The sequence below is a fragment of the Alligator sinensis genome, unplaced genomic scaffold, assembly GCF_000455745.1.
Source record: "Alligator sinensis unplaced genomic scaffold, ASM45574v1 scaffold635_1, whole genome shotgun sequence".
NCBI classification, from domain to species: Eukaryota; Metazoa; Chordata; order Crocodylia; family Alligatoridae; genus Alligator; species Alligator sinensis.
The window spans coordinates 99,895-112,385 of NW_005842482.1; positions in this window are offsets into that span (position 1 = coordinate 99,895).

Genomic DNA, 12,491 nt, shown 5'->3' on the forward strand with positions numbered 1-12,491 from the left:
AGGAGCAAAAGCACATTAATGCATGTGTAGACATGCCCAGTGGGCTCATCTACGTGTGCATTAATGTGCCTTTTCTAACGCACATTAAATTTAGTACCTCCAATATGAGGTACTAAATTCATGTGCATTAGGCTGTGCTAAGTGCATCTCTGTGCTTTTTTAGTGATGCTTCATGCACAGTAGACTATTTTACTGCTTATTAGCATAATGTCATGGCTTTTTTGTGTGATGTTGCAGTAAAATAGTCTACTGTGCATTAAAGTGCATATGTAGACGCACCCAGTATGAATTAGAAGAGATGCAGTTTTAGCTTCATAGCTCTAATTCCTTAGTTTACATTTTTCCCCCATATAATATTGAATCAGATGTTGTCCCTCTACTTTAAGCACTTTTCATCATTCATGCTGAACCTAGGGCCTAGAATTTAACCCATCTGAAAGTGAAGCTTGTATAAAATAACATAGCCAGTTGATTTTCACTAACACATGCACACACACATACACACACCTCTGCTGATATAGGATCATTTCTTGAGCATGAAGAAGGGTGACAAGCATACCTTTAATCTGCCAGTTCCCAGATGATGCACGATCTTTTTGTAGAGCATAGCCAACAGGTGTGACTTGGCATTTCCCAGGTTTCTCCAATTTGGTTCAAGGAGGGGAAATTATCAAGTCAGGAAGTTGTGCCTTTCCCTCTGAATGAACCATCAACACAATCTTAAAATAATGAAAATCTTGTTCAAACTTATTCCTCCTAGAAGTAAAATTAAACTATATCCAACTGAAGAACATAAGGGTTCATGGCATTTACATGAAGGAATATATTGAGCCCTGCTAGTGGGCTCTTGAGTATCTTAGTGCAATGGTGTGCTTCTTCCCTGATTGCTCACACTCAACAAGGGAAGGATCTTTAAAAGCCTCATTATCCAAATAGAAATTATCCCTGACTGACAGTTCCACTGGAGAGCTCATTCATAGAATAGAAAATAGGTAAATTGGAATCATGTTCACTCTGAAAAGTGATCCATAGAGGAAAAAGAACTTATTCATGCGTATATATGAATGCCTCCTTTTTGCAGTGATGAGGCTAGTGAGAGGGGAGGCCTTATAAGCCTGAATGAGCAGGAAAGAGGAGCAACAATAGTCTGTGCAATGAACCTGAAATCCATTACAGTCAGTCATATTAGATTATTATTGAAACTATGAGCTAGCTCTGTTAGTCTGTGCCAAGGGTGAGAAAATGACCACATCCAGAAAAGGTTGTGGGGTGGGGGGGAGGAAGGGTGCTAAAGAAGCATAGAGTTACTGAAAGAATCCCTTTTTCCCTCTGAGCAATAGCAGATCCCTTTAATATGTAACAAAGTGGTAAGAAATAAAGAGTTGTTTTTGGCTTTGCACAGTTGGGTTGATCTTTTATTGCCTGATTAGATCTTCTGATTTCACAGCCAGTCTGTGTGTTATTCCAAATGTTCAGGGGCTTCGGCAACTGGGCATTGCTTCCCCCTGCCCCCACTTGTACCCCACCCCAGAATAGGATCCAAGCTGTGTAATTACTATAATTTTTTCTGGGTTGGTTTACATCTATCTCAATAGGATGACACTAAACTATACTTTATTTGCCATAAATGAGAAATCAGAAATTATTCTGTTTTAGAAAACATTCCAAGATGAGTTTAGATCTTAAATTTGGTCTCAATAGGCACATCTCCATGGGCAGGAATGTGTGTTTCCCTGGAGATAAACAGCAGTGGCACAAAGTGTGCTGCTGCTACTTGTCCTTGGGGAAGACCCATGCCATGCTTGCTCTGGTGCATGGCACATTACCCCAGGTGGGGTAGGGGAGGCTGGGGCCAGCAACTTACCTGGGGTACTGGGGGCCTCCAGGAGCTGCAGCCATGGTGCTGCTTCAGCCGGACACCTGGATGGCAGCTGCTTCAGCGGCACACCTGGATGGCAGCCAGAGTGTGGCTCCAGATGTCCAGGTTTCAGTTTTGGGTGGCATGTATTGCCGCCATGTGTGCCACCCCACTTCTTTAAGGAGAGGGTTTTTTTCCCCCAGGGTCACCCTCTCCCTGCCTCTGCACTGCAAATTAGCAGTGAAGAGAATGCCTGAATGTGCAGCGTGTGTGGTATGCGGTGCCCCAGGCAGGTCTGCGGTGCTGCATACCACATGTCTGCGATCGTCTAGACGTGCCCAACATGTAGGACGAATTTGGAACTGAAGTGGAACCCATAGGGTGTTGCTGATTCAGGCAAACGTAATTACCACTCAGTAGAAGAAATCAGATAATACGGTCCTACTACCTAAATCAATCCGATACTTGGTTTAAGCTACAATGATACGTATTTGGCAAATTGCAAAGAACTAAGTAATCTGGCTCTGCTTAATGCTTTACTGAATCATTGTTCATAATCCTTTTCTCGACTTTGTTGTTTATTATAACTTTGTAAATATAGCACAATATATCAAGCATAAATAGCTAAATTAATATTCACCATTTTAGGCTCTTTTTTCTTTTCTTTTCTTTTTTATAGATGTGCAGCACAAAATAAAAATAAATACATAAAAATCAATGTTTTCTAGTAAAGAAAGAACCTTTGACAGCAAAATGCTGGAGCTTCTGGGTACTAAGTTGTATATTCAACTTCTTCCATAGAGCAATAGGTACCTTTGGGAACAAGAGAATACAGGGTCTGAATATCATACTAGTTTGTTTTCTGTGGGATGGAAGCAGCATTGAGGATCATAATATCCCATCCAGTCCTTTGCTTCCAGTGTCATAAAGCTGACAGTTTCTTTGTTTTTATGCCATTCCTTTGGATATTTTAATCAGGGGTGACGGTAGAGATTGTAATGATTTTATTATTGTTTGCTTTATGTTGTGAGGGAACCCAGTGCAGAAAAAAATAATGCTAAGAGCATATGAGGGTGTTTTGGCTGCCTGGCTCTGGCATGTGTGCAAAATTAGAGATGGAGGTAAGAGGAAAGACGGGCCCGGACCACTAATGAGATAATTACCTGAAGGGATACTACCAATATGAGTCCTCTTAGAGGCCTGAAGCAGCATGTGTGGTGCATATTGCTGAGATTATTTGGAAATTGAGTGCAAAGCTGAATGCATGACCTGCTTTCAAATGAGAATGGATGCTGCTCCTGGTAGCTCAGCGTGATGTTTTCTTTATACTAGGAGCCAAATGCTTCAAAACAATAAAGAAAAATCCTCTCCAATCCACATACATTCATCACATAAGATGGCAGCAGTAGCTGGCATTTGGAAGGATCTTACATATTTTTCTGGTATAACAGCCTAAATTTCTCCTTTTCCCTGCTATTCACACTGTAAATTTATATTCCATGGTGAAAATTGAAATTAGGTATAGTCTGTGTGTTTACTGTGCAAGGATAAAATTGAAAAGGGTCAAATTACTATAGGATCCTACACACTGTATATCTCTGGGCACACGGACCTATTAACACGAACATAAAAACATGTCATATTCACGCAGAATAAAACACATACGATAGAAACCATATTAAATGTCAAATAATAGCCATGACCAATAATTCTGAATAACCCTGAAAAACAGTGTTTGGATTTTTAAATATCACTATAATTAGTTGGGTCAACAACTTGAGATGCCCTGAAAGGATTTGTTTCTCATAAAATGCTGAAAGCTCTCCCTGAAACTCAGGTATCTCAAGTAGTGCATGCAGACAGTAACAGGCATGCTTGAACACTTAGGACTGCTATATTTTGAGAAGTTAGCCTTTAATAGCCTAAACTGGACACAGGTGCAGAAGTCAATATATGCAGTTATTTAACTATAAAGTTACTTATACAGAATGCCATATGTATAATACAGCTATAATAGAAAATTTAAAAATAAATATCCTACATTCACCAGTGATGCGCATCAGAGCACAATAAGACAATTGCTACTGTGTCTACCAAAAAGAGGCATATCTGAATTTATTTGATTTTTTCCCCCTAAAGCTTTGTTTTTATAAGCTCTTTTACTTGAGTTTATAAGCATCCTTACCTGTGTAAAGGGACTCAAAGTAGTAATTAAAATCATGTTTATTCTTAAGAGCCTTCTTTTAATTTTAACAGTTTCCAAGCAATAAGCTGAAAAATTAAGGAGCACAATACAGTACCACACCAAAGGAGATATGCCCTTCAGTAGTACATTTACACGTGCAATTGTCACATAGCAATAAACTCCAGTGCAGTTCATGCTGGAGTCAGCTGCTCCCAAGTGCAGTGTCTTCACATGTGCTTGGAACTGCAGCTGGTTGAGCTGGGGTGGAGTAGCACTAAGCTGGCAAGGAGCCAGGTGGGGATCAGCCCCAGGCTCTGCTTAGCAGTGTCAGGCACTAGAGGGACTGGCTGGGGCACGAGGGCAGGTAGCCCCTGCAGTGTAGCACCCTTGTGCCCCAGCCACCATCTACATGTGTGTTGTCACACTATATTACTCTGTCATAGGATAGTAATCGTCCCGGACAGTACTATCCTACAATGTAGTTATTTATTTACTGCGCCTAATACTAGCTCATGTGTAGATGGTGATACTTTACTAAGGAGCTAATTAGTCAGCTCCTCAGTAAAGCACACATGAAGATGCATGAAGTGGTTTACAAAAGGTGATGTAACTTACATTGTTGAAGGATACATGTGAATTTTATAGGCATTCTTTCATATTTGTGTGTAGAAAGGATCTCATTTCATACCAACACAGCAATTGAATATATATGGGCAGATAAAAAGCTCCTTGTGACAGTCAGAACTCTCTCTTTTGGTTTTGGTGTTGTTTAACATGACTGTTGATTATTTGGTTGCTGTAATAGATAACCTCCTATTCAGGTTTACCGATGATACAAAACTAGACTGGGTCCTTGAAATCTTACCTATGTAAGAGCAGGTTATAGAGCAAGGACAATACTATAGCTCTGTGAATTAAAGTTTGGTCTCTCTTTTCTCTTCCGTCATGAGGATGTATGATGAGAGAGCTCTTTATCTGACCCACCTTGTTTCTCTCCTCTGCACTGGTTTCACTATACTAGCTTGCACATTGTTGCAAAGAGAACATACAGCCTTCCAACTTTCTACCCTTGGCTATCCAGTCCTTAAACACCCAAGTTGGAAGGAGAAATAGCAGCTTTCATGTAGGTGCTGTTCCTTTTTCTCATCACTTTGCAATACAAGTAACTTAAAGAGCTTGAAGGGGTTCTTTTTCCCCCACTTAAATTTCTGGGGAGGGAGATACACAACAAGGCATGCAAATGAACCTAGAAAAGAATACTATTTATACCTTGAACTTGTCTTTCCTCTTCTCCTTCTGTTCCCAGCAGTGAACAGTCATTAAGTATAATTTAATCCTTATATTATGTTGATTCTGAACTTTACTTAAAAGGTAAATAAGGTAAGTATAAGTTTTAACTGATTGTTTCAAATATTAAAATAATACTTTTTAGCTCTTCAGTCACAGCATAGAAAAGTTCATTCAGCTTTCAACCACTTGTTTAGATTCAAGTGTGTTAGGGCTTTGTCACAGGTTACCTTAAAACTGGTATAAAGGCACTTAAATCAAGAACATTCACCCATTAAGGGTGTTAAACTGTTATAAGTACCCTCTGCATGTTTTAAAAATAAGCCACTCAAAAGGAGTTTACCTTGCAAATGTTATGCCCATGCTGTTTCATGGTATTGTTTGAATGGCCAGAGGAAGAATAACACTTTCATTTAATTCCTCGAGCATCCCAAGATGCACAGCTCCCAGCCACTGTCTCTGTTCCTATGCTCCAAAATTCTAGTGCCTCCCTCCACCCTCTTCATGCTGAGAGCAACTGCTTTGAGCAGCTTAATTGCAGAGACTGTGAAGCTAGGTAAACCACTTTCTACCATTATATGGTCTCATTGCCAGGAGGCTCAATTTCAGCAAGACTAGAGAATCCAAGGGAAACTGCTTCCCTGGGGCATTCTGGTCTCACTAATGGTGGCCACTTCTAGCTATGAACTACATGTAACAGGGCCCTGCCCTGTCACTGGGGATTCAGGGGACTCTGAACAGCCCCACACCCCAGAAGCATGTCTGCACACCCACCCCAGACTGGGGAGAACACCAGAGGCTGGGGGACCAGGTCCTAGGACATAGTGACACACGTGTGGGCAGTGAGAGATGGTTAGCCACATGAGCCCAGAGTGGGAAGGAGAAAAGACACTGAAAGCAGCCTCAAGAGGCTGTACCTGGCCAGGGAGCAGGCTGCCTGAAGCCACTCCAGGTAAGCAGCCACCAGAAGTCCCTGGAGCAGGGTTCTACTCTGTTTGCTTGTTTTGTTGCACAAGCCTCCAGGCTCTGCAAAGCCTCTGAAAGATAAGAGACAATCTGGTGGTGAAGCCTGGAAGAACCACTGGAAGACAGCTAAGTGCTAACTTATTTGTTTAAATTATTTTGTTTGTTTTGCATTGATAACAAGTCCCAGGGTGGCCTTCAGGTATTATCTAGTCTGGCTGCAGCAGTGGCAAGGGCTCTGAACAGTGGGTACTTGGCCAAAGCCAGCAGCAAAAAGTAAAAGTGGTTAGCTCAATTAGCTTGACCAAACATACCCTGCTGTGATCTGCCCAGATTCCGCCCATAGCAGCCTACACTCCGCACCATGAGCAGTGTCATAGTATATCAGGTGGCACATTAAAGCTTACACTGTTAACTTTTAATAACATCCAAAACAGCTTTACTTCTTCATATCCGATAATAAAGAATTTATCTTATCACAAAGTTGTTTCATTTTAGAAGATGATGCTTCTACAGTTTTGACTAGATAATTCTTCAATCTTTGTAAAAGACATCCAATGATAGAAAACAAACTGGTTAGATAAGACCTAAGAGTCTGGGCATGAAAATGTGTTAACCTAAGGTAAAAGTGGGCAGGACTTTAGAGCACATCACCTGCTCCTGCTTAAATGCATATTCTTATCCCATAGTAAATGAACACTCAGCTGCAGTAAGTTATGTTTCTTTTGTTGAGGGATAACTTACGGCTGATTTTACTTTTTATACCACAGAATAAGAACAGTTGATATGCTCTAAAGGACCGTTCTTCTTTACCTCCCAATTAATTTGTTTGCATATTTCTGCCCTCCGCCTCATGTCTTCAGATGACATTGTCATCTCCATAAGATAATGGAAAAAAAGGTATCAGAGTTCTACTTATGGCCTGCGTTGTCAGCATAGTTTAGAAGCCTCCATGGCAGGGGTGGGCCATGATTTGAGCCCAAGGGCCACATACACTATTTTGGTGAGCTGTTGCATGCTGGATCAGAACCTCCCTCCAGCCAGTGGTGACTCCAAGCCCCACCATTCATTTGCAGCATACAGGACCAGGCTGGGGCAAGGGGAGGTGACTGGTGCTGGGGCGCCCCTATCCAATGCCAGCCCACAGCTTGCCCCAGAATACCTGCACAGTGGTGGCACCCCCAGCCCTTCCAACTTGGTATAGGTATAGCACAGGGGCAGCAGCAGTGATGGGAGCCCTGGTGAGGTCATTGCATCTGGGCCAGAGCCAAGGGCTGCTCTCCATGGAGACTGGCGTTCAGCACTGGATGCAGCTCCCTACCCAGCCACATATGATCTCCATGGAGACCAGCCCAAAGCCCCAGATGCAGTGCTCTTACTGGGGATCCCACCACTGCCACTTTGCTCTGTCTCATGCTGAGCCAATGGGACTGTTACCACTGCATGGGCATCCCAGGGTGAGCTGCAGGCTGGCATGAGATGGCAGTGCCCCAGCACTACCCAGCAAAACCAAGGGTCCCACCATGAGCTGGGCAAAATCAATCCATGGACTGGATCTTGCCCGCAGGCTGTATTTTACCCACCCCTGCTCCATGGAGATGCTGAAGGATTCTTGCTAATGCATCTCTGTTGGTGTAATTTATAGATATTCAGAAAGAGGAATGCTCTATGCCACAGAGTTGAGGGAGGAAACATAAAAATATTAGCCAAGGCTCTTCTTTTTACTTAATGATCCCCCATAAACAAATAAGAATTTAGATTAAATACAGTGGGTGAAAATCCTGGTCCAGTTGAAGACAATGGGCGTTTAGCCTAAGGCTAAATTACTCTCCAAACATAGACAGAATTCCACTTGCTCATGGATCTATGGAGTATGGATAGTTTCATTAGTGATCTCAAAAAATGAGCCAGCAATTGTGGGGAAGGTTGGCTGGTATACAAAGGACGGAGATCCTGCTTCTGGTAGGAAACTAGACACCCGTGTTTAAATCAGGCTTCTTAAGTTTTTCTAGAAATTAAACAGATCAGAATTCTGTGTATAAGTTAATTTATTGTAACTACATAGTAAAGGTATTATACACTTACAACTGCTTTCTTTAAAACTTAGTTTCTTGCTATTATCATTTGTCTCTGATTTAGAAATAAGGTATTTTTTAAATACAGATAAATGTTCTTAGGATGCTCCCAGCTTTGCAAGTAAGGGGTTCACATTACCATTTCCAGGGTCTATTGATTTTTTTTTAATAGGAGTATAAGTCTGCTCATGGAGAATTTCTTAGGTATGGCACTTTTGTGAATGGCATTTTTGAAGTACATATTCTGTGATTATATTACCTTTCATTGACATGTGGCTGGGGGATTTCAGCAGATGGAATTAAATTATTAACATAAGGAAATGGCTGATTTTAACTACACAAGGTGATGAAATGTAAAGTCCTGCTGTGTGATTAGTCCTTTATGTTTATTCATTCACAGTTAAGTAGTTCCCTTTTGTGTGAAGTAGCCAGTAACATAATAAGAATATTCCCACTAGAATATATACTTGTTAGTGCCACTTTGGTTAAAGCTGAAAATCTAGAATCCTCTGTGACAAGAGCAGATGATCTGAATTATGTTGTAGGCCAACATTGTACGTAAATTATTTTTTTTCAAGGAAAGAGAAAAGGAACATCAAGACTTAAAATATGAATAAAAAACTAGTTGTACTGTTTTCCATGTTTTCTGCATCTTGGTAACATTCATAACATTGGATCAAATTACAGATAAAAATACTTTTCTATGTGCTAGCCAGGCACATTCACACTGAGACATGTCAAACTTAGGTCTCTTCTTTTCCTGGACCATTCCTGCTAATAAATATCCTGTAGACCAACTTATGCACTTGGGTATACCAGTCTTTATGACATTACAGTTCATCTTCAACCAAGGCTATAGCCTCTGGTAGTCTGAATATCCCTCCCCCCCATCTCATGTTACATGTCAAACAAGAACATTTGTGAGCACAGAACAAAACTTTTCTCAGAAGGCCTTTAACAATATTGAAAGACAAAAGACTATTAACAAACTCTTGGTTTATCACAGAAATAGTCCTCTTTCTCTGAGGTCTGCAGAGAAGATTTGGTTTCTTTGGATTTCCAAGAAAATAATCAGAAAAGGTCCTATCACACCAAAAGGGAAGTCTCACTTAAACCCCAATCTGGAACATACAATATTTCGCATATACAGACTGATAATTATTTTTTCAACCTCCAATCATATCTCATAGCCTGGGACAAGCATGTGTTTATCTACACAGTGTCATCCTCTATTTGTATAGTTTGTGCAGTTTTCTGTGTATTAGTTTTGTTGTTACCATAGGCAGCATGTGTTCTGTTGAAGATCCTGATGTTTTAGAAAGAATAATTTCAGGCTTATTATCTGCAGAGCATCTTCTCACTAACAAACATGGCCTGATGATTAAAAGCTGTTAGCCCTGAATGCTTGTGGCAAAGTATTACTACAGCTCAAATATCATGTCTCCTAGACCAGGAGTGACCAAGATATGACATAGATCCAGTCCATAGGGCCATATCATCCAGCCTGTGGAGTCCAGGCATTTGGCAAACTGGCAAGCAGTGACAGTGTTAATTGCCATGGCTTTCAGAACTTCAATAATTAACATTGCCACCACTCAACCTGCCACCAAATTTCCAGACCTGTGCGCTGGATCTAGGGCATGAAGCCATATCATCTAACCTAAGGGGCAGCTTGTGGAGCCCAGAAATTTGGTGGCAGAAAGAGCAGCAGGTGCTATAGCTCTGGGGAATTGAAACTATTAATGCCATCACCTCTGTCAAATTCCAGCCGTATGGGTCCTGGATCCACTCCAGTCTATGGAGACATTTCCTTTATCACGTAGTTCAAAAAACATCAGCATCTTTACCAAAACACCCCAATTCTTGTACATTTTTTCATTATCTTCTGTTCTCTGAACCATCCAGCAGCAACCTTTATCCATCAACCCTAACAGCCAGCCTTATCAGTTGGCTCAATCAAAGGCCTAATTTAACAGGCACACACTTTAGACACAAAAAAGGATGTGCATCTTACATTGTTCAGTGCTTTACCTTTTATGGGTATGTACAGGCATGCAGGTAGGTTAGGGGGAGATTAGATTGAGTTTAAAATGGCCATGCAATCTAAGGTAAATTAGGATTGAGGGATATAGGGGCAAGCGAGGTCTGTGGGGCACCTAAGGGAATCAGGGGGTCTAGCAGGGTCTGTGGAGGGAGCAACGGGGTTGGGAGGGTTTGGAAGGATTTCAGGAACTAGGTCTATGTTGGAGTTGGTGAGGTTGAAGAGATTTTGGTGGTATTTGGGGGTGGGGCAAGTGAAGTCCACGGGAGGGCTTGAGGAGATTGGGGAGGTTGGCAGGATCAGAGAAGCTCCCTAACCCTGCCAGACCCCTGACCCCTCCCACTGATCCTGCTAAAATGTAGCTGATCCTATAAACTGCTCTTGGGGCATTCATTAGTCATAGAATAATAGAATCACAGAAAATTAGAGTTGGAAGGGACCTCTACATAGTGTCATTGCTCCTTGTTCTGTCATCTGCCATCTCTGAGAACAGTCTAGCACCATCCTCTCTTGAACCCTGCTTCAGGTAGTTGAAGGCTACTATTAAATCCCCTCTCAGTCTCTTCTTCTCTAGACCAAATATGCCTAGTTCACTCAGTCTTTTCCCATAAGTCATGTGCCTCAGCCCCCACACCATTTTTGTTGTCCTCTGCTGGACTCTCTCCAATTTATCCACATCCTTTCTGTAGTGGCATGCCCAAAACTGAACACAGTACTTGAGATATGGCCTCACCAATGCTGCATAGAGGGGAATAACTGCTTCCATTGACCTGTGGGCAGCACTCCTACTGATGAGACCCAGTATACTATTAGTCTTCTTTGCAACAAGGGCACACTGTTGGCTCATTCAGATTATTGTTCATTGTAACCCCCAGGTCCTTTTCTGCAGAGCTGCTGCCCAGCTAGTCAGCCCTCAGCCTGTACTGGCGCATGGGATTGTTCCATCTTAAGTGCAGGACTTTGCATTCAGCTCCTGGGAGCCTGATTTACATATGCTGGGGTAGGGGGAGAGATGAACAGAATTGGGGCAGGGGGAGGGCCGGCAGCTCCACAAGGGAGGGTTTGTGGTATCAGGGGGACTGGTGGCTCTGGGGGGGTGGGGCTCTGGCAGGATAGTGGGGTTCTCTCCCCGCCTAAGACCAGGTGTTACTACATCTGATCCCCCTACTTCCAAATGAAGAACAACCCTACAAACTAAGCCTCCTTGATCCTACCTGTCCTTCCCCCCAACACCCTGACTTACTTCCATTGATTCCAAGCACCAGTGAATGCTGTTAAATCCGATGCCAGAAGCAGTTTGGAGGATAGGAGTTTGGTGGGCTTGGGAGTGGAGGAGGGGTGTCTCTCTTGGGGGCAGGGGGTGGGCCAGGGAACTAAAAATAGCCCAGTGATGGAGGTGTGGTAGGAGGAGTGTAGCCTTGGGGCTGGGGCCAGCTGCTGGGCTTTTCTACCCAGAGCTGTGCTGAGAACTGTGCAGAAGTTTGGTTAGATAGGCCTTGCCAGACTTGATCTAAGTTATATTACCTTAGAGGTACAGTTAATTTAGGTTGTGTTAATCATTTTTAGACCAATCTAAACTTCCTAAACTTCTGTGAGGTTCACACTTAAATTGACCTAACTAAAGATCTAAGTGTAAGGTCCACACCTGGGCAAACTAAGTTAGGTTAGGTGGTATTTTTTAATGCAACATCTACAGTCTACTAATCCAATAATGTACTGGAATACTCCCATGGGTAGCTTGGTCTTTTGGTAAATAATTCCAGCTTTGTATTTGATCTTTCTTCATATTATTGATACTTCAATTATTTTACTGTCAATCAACTAATTAATACATCAGTTGTTAATGTTTCCTTTTACGATAAAGTATTTATATACTAAGATCCAGATGCAAAAAATTACAAACACAGCTCATGGGTGGAGTTAAAGGCATTATGTTATGATCAAACATTCACTTCTTTGTACTTGGTAAAAACAGTGTGTGTTTAATATTTAGACAATGACTGATTCATGATGTCCTTAACAACTCTTTTTCTTGCTTTTAAGTGTTTGAGTTTTCAAACAACATAATATGTGGGTATCTTA